At 44.7% G+C, this 5396-nt stretch overlaps 1 non-coding gene across 1 annotated transcript; it reads left to right on the top strand.

Annotated features, from left to right (window-relative positions):
• The first annotated feature begins 4569 nt into the window (after positions 1-4569).
• On the top strand, positions 4570-4641 carry TRNAC-GCA (transfer RNA cysteine (anticodon GCA)). Its single transcript has one exon. It is a non-coding gene; the product is annotated as a tRNA-Cys (tRNA).
• The last annotated feature ends 755 nt before the right edge of the window (positions 4642-5396 follow it).

Below are 5396 nucleotides of genomic sequence, written 5' to 3' on the forward strand. Positions count from 1 at the left end.
GAGCGGGAGCTACTAGAAGTAGAAATTACTGTGGCAGAAATTGAAGCAGCTATAAATAACCTGAGTAACGGCAAGTCACCAGGGCCAGATGGGCTGGGTCCTGCCATATATAAATGCTTTAAGACAGAAATGGCTCTGGCTTTACATCAAGTTGTCAAAGAATGCTATGAGAAGAAGCAAACACCTCATTCTTTTAGGACAGCACACGTAATATTAATCCGCAAAACTGATCACCCCGCAAAGCTACTTTTAGTGGAATTCTACCACCCTATCAGTTTGAGCAACACCGACTATAAAATATACATGAAGGTTCTAGAAAGACGGCTCCAAAGCGTTGTCACATCTCTGGTCGGCCCGCATCAGACACGTGGTATTAAGGGCTGAACCACATTCACAAACATAGACGTAGCCAGAAGTATTTTAGATTGCTGTGACGCAAAGCATGATCACGTGGCCATGATTCGGCTGGATCTGCAAAATTCGTTTGATAAAGTTGTACATGATGTTTCGTTTTTATTGCTGGAACAAGTGAATGTAGGAACCGTCATTACCGAAGGTGTTAGAATGGTGTATTAGGACTGTACGGCCAATTTGGTAATCAACAAAGAAGTAAGTGCTCCAATTTCTGTGCGCTCGAGCGTGAAGCAAGCTTGTGCTTTGTCACCACTCCTTTTTGCGCTTTACTTGGAGCCATTTTGTTTGCGATTACTTGCAACAGCGCGTATAAGGGGGTATAGTTTCTCAGCAGTGAAATTAAAATTTTAGCTTATGCGGATGACGTTGCAGTGCTTTGGAGTGACCAAGAAGGTGTGCAAGAAGTTGTACGAATAGCTAGAGAATTTTGTGCAGCAACGGGTAGCGCAATTAGTTGGCCAAAATGTCTGGGCTTTTGGCATGGTCAGTGGTGTGCTTTGCCACTGACCATGCCACTATAACATGAATTGGAAAATGATGCCGGGAAAGTACCTTGGTGTGCCTTTAGATCATTACCGCAATGCTACTGAGTACTGCTATGAAGAAAATAAACGCATTAGAAATTGTACTGATCAGTGGGGTGGCAGCAATTTTTCAATGTTCGCCAGAGCATACATGTGCAATGTATTTTTGGTTGCAAAAGCGTTCTATGTATTACAGGTATTAACCGTGACCCGTACTTCAGTCCACAAAATGCATCGAGTATTTGCGACCTTTATATGGGGATCGCAGTGAGAGCGCACGAGCCGGTGCAATCTATTTTATAGGCCTAAATATGGTGGTCTGGGGCTTTTACACTTGTTTTTCAAGCAGTTGGTAAGCAGATTCATCTTTGCTCGAGATCAGACTGATAATTTCTTGAGAACAGTGATCCCAGCAAGACTGCAAAACCCCTTACCTGATTTTGTCGTGTCGTCCTTTTCTTTCGAAGATGGACCACTCAGTCCTTACTTGCGAGAAGTAGTTATGGCTACACGCCTGCTCAAGGAAAGATTTTCGTACGAATACTTGTCCGGCGTGCCCAAAAAGAAACTGTATCGTGACCTTATTGATGTCTTCTTACCAATGCCCGTCTATCGAGCTCCGTACAGGCTAAGTTCTGAGCGTGACGTGTTAAAGTGTGTTAAAAGAATGCCGGCCAGACCCTCTGCCAAAACATTTTTCTTTCAAGGGCATACAGGCACTCTCCCTGTACTGCCATTGCTCAAAGCTAAAGAGCTTTTTGTACCGTGGTCAGTCAACTGTGTAATCTGCGGCAAACCGGAAACGATAAATCATATCTTTCTTGATTGCCATGATGCTGTTTTCTTGTGGGACGTACTACAACGGACGCTAAAAAAAGATCTACCTATAAACACCTTCGGAATTCGTTTTCTTCCGTGTGCAGCTGCTGGGTAAGTGCCGAGTGACGTGTTATTGCTGCTTTGCATGCATAGTATGAAGAATACGAGAATGGATGTTCGACATAATCGTATAGACGCTCATTCAACAAGAGACTATTTTGTTGAGAGTATGCTGTATACACGAGATTTGTATGAAGCGCAGCCTGACCCCCCCCCCCCCCCCCCGAGTGGTTACCTGTACTCGACGAATTGGCTTCTGTGAAGCCTTTTTAAACCAAGTGCACTGGCCAAGCTGATGCTGGTGTTTTATTAAGTGCATATATTTTGTGTGTATTCCTTTTGCTTGTGGTTGTTAAAAAGCAATAAAGAAAAAAAGGGGGGGCGCATAGCTCAGAGGTAGAAAATTTGACTGCAGACCGAGGGGTCCCCGGTTAAAACCCGGGTGCCCCCTTCGTGTTACGTTTTTTACTGTAGCTATTTTGGTACCACTGAGAAGTATGAAATTTACACTCTTCCGTCAGGGGGCATAGCTCAACTGATACTGAAGGCATCACAAGAGCCTTCACGGACCATTATCGCGAGTTTCTCGCATTGCACGACGCAAATTCAGTGAGCTTCCAGACTTAATTTCTGCCGTTGTAACCCCGTCTGGATGACGAAAGAAAAGAGAGCTTGGAGCGTGCAATAACTGTGACCGAAGTAGAGGCCGCTATTGACAAGTTAAACCCAGGGAAGTCACCCGGTCCGGACGGCTTCACAGCTGCCTTTTATAAAGAGTTTAAGCACGAAATTAGCCCTATTTTGACAGGAATATTTAACGAAGCCCAAGAAATAAATACCTTGCCGCATCATACAGGACGTCCGATGCGGTTCTCATACCGAAAACAGAGGATTCACGTAAACTGAAAGCTGTCTCAGCGTATCGTCCTATAGCCTTAACAAACGTTGACTATGAAATCTACATGAAGGTATTAGCTCGTAGATTACAGGCAGTGATAAAGGTTATCGTGGGGCCTCACCAAACGTGCAGCATAAAAGAGCGCTCCGCCGCCTTAAATATTCACAAAGCTCGCAGCGTTCGAGATTTTGGTGATTATTGCGATGGGAAAGTTGCCATATTACAGATTGATCTAGAAAAAGCCTTTGATTGTGTTGATCACGAAATTTTGTTTTCTATGTTAAATCATGTTAAAGTCGGTTCTGTTATTTGCGAGGGAGTGGCCCTGGCGTACTGGGACTGCATGACGAGGTTGATTGTGAATAAGAATCTGGGGGCCGCCATAAACGTGCAGCGTTCGGTTCGTCAGGGTTGCCCCCTCAGCCCTTTGTTAGTTTGTATATATATATATATATATACATATATATATATATATATATATATATATATATATATATATATATATATATATATATATATATATATATATAGATAGAAACGCTGTGCCTGGAAATAATCAACGACAAAGAAATACACGGTTTTGAGTTGCAGGCAGCTGAAGTCAAGCTGCTGGCATATGCAGATGATGTCGCTATTTTCTCAAGGGATCAAGATAGTATTAAACGAGCATTGGTATTGTGCGTGCTTTCGGTCAAGCTACTGGGAGTGGTGTTAACTGGTCGAAATGTTTGGGGCTCTGGCATGGATCGTGGCCAACGAAGGCAGACCACTTCGCTAACGTGCCCTGTGCAACGATCCCAGGCAAGTACTTTGTGTCCCGCTTGACGCATATCGCGACAGCGACCAGTTTTGGAAAGGCCAAACTAAGGACACACAGGAGAAAGCGGAGAAGTGAAAAGGAGGCGCGTTGTCGATTTTTGCCAGAGCCACCGTTTGCAACCTATTTTTTTATAAGCAAGCTCTGGTACGTCATGCAGGTACTACACTGTTCAAGGACGAATGTGCAAAAGTTCCACAGAATATTTGCCGTCTTTTTGTGGGCCTCAGGATGGGAACGCTGCAGCCGTACCAACTTGTTCCGAAGAGTACAAGACTGAGGGCTTGGTTAGGTCACCTATTTCTACGGCAGCTAGTTAGTCGGTTTTTGTTTTTTCGAGACGTCACTGATCCCTTCCGGCGCACCCTATGTCAATTGCGACTAGGCAGATATCTGCCGGAATATGTTGTGACCACAAAACAGTGTGTAGGAGGGATAGGGGGCTATCACAAAAAAATAGTGTCTAGTATGAGGTTTTTAAGTGTACGGTTTTCAAGAGAATGTCTTTCCATTGTTAAACGAAAAGAACTCTATTTCGCTATATGCGACATTGTCTTTCTTGTGCCGTTGTATAGGTCATTGTACAGCAAAGGCCAAGGCACAAGCGTTTTGAAGAGAGGAAAAAAAATGTATGTGCAGCCTGAAGCAAAAACTTTTTTCTTTAAGTTGCATACTGGTACAATGCCTGGGAAAACATTTATTGGGGAAAAACGGTGTTATTTGCCTTGGGGCACGCATTGCCTAATTTCAAAAAGCTCAGTGGTAGAGCATTCGACTGCAGATCGAGAGGTCCCTGGTTTAAACCCGGGTGCCCCCTTCGTGTTACGTTTTTTTACTGTAGCTATATTTGTACGACTGAGAAGCATGCAATTTTCGTTGCCCTCTTCCGTCACGGGGCATAGCTCAGTGGTAGAGAATTCAACTTCAGATCGAGAGGTCCCTGGTTTGAACCCGGGTGCCCCATTTATGTTGCGTTTTTTACTGTAGCTATTTTTGTACCACTGAGAAGTATGCAATTTTCGTTGCACTTTTCCTCAGGGGGCATAGCTCAGTGGTAGAGTACTCGACTGCAGATCGAGAGGTCCCCAGCGCAAACCTGGGTGCCCTCTTCGTTATACGTTTTTTACTATATCTATTTTTGTACCACTGAGAAGTATGGAATTTTCCTTGCGCTCTTCCGTCAGGGGGAATAGCTCAGGAGATTCCACTTCCGGCCACGACTGCGTGCGGACATGTTATGTGCTCCAACGGAGCGGCGATTGCGGTCACGCTCGGCCGGTGAAACAGGTCTTCGGCGAAGAAAAATGAATACCTGGTGGTACTGCCCAGTTTACTTACAGGTCGGTTGGTGTTAAATACACTGCTTTTGCCTGCCGACGTAACGCTCGGCCCTACATGGTTCAAGATTTTCGTGACGCCCTGTCTCAGCGGTCGCTGCTCCTTGATGTTATCGCATTGGGGGCGTATCGCATGAGCCACATGTATGCCATCCCTTTCAAGGACGTCGAGTCAATGAAGAAGATTGTGAACATAGTCTTTCATAATCATATAGTGGTTTTGGGACGTTAAACCCCACGTATCAATCAATCATCAAATCAGCCATCATACGTCCTAGAACCGAAAAACTATGGGTCGGGAAAGGCCAACGAAACTTGCTTTATCGAATGAAAAGAGATACGTGTGCCAGACAGAAATTCGTCAGATAGCTAACGCCAACGAAATCACATCTGATAGCGAGATTATCAAGCGTGTGATAGCTGAGCATTTTAGCAAACTGCTAGGCCACCAGCGGAACCTCGTAGAAGGCTTCCAGGAGGAAGTCCTTCGATTGATGCCGAAGCTGGACGATGACGTCAAAACACGT

This window comes from Rhipicephalus microplus, chromosome X (genome assembly GCF_043290135.1).
Source record: "Rhipicephalus microplus isolate Deutch F79 chromosome X, USDA_Rmic, whole genome shotgun sequence".
In the NCBI taxonomy this organism is placed as follows: domain Eukaryota; kingdom Metazoa; phylum Arthropoda; class Arachnida; order Ixodida; family Ixodidae; genus Rhipicephalus; species Rhipicephalus microplus.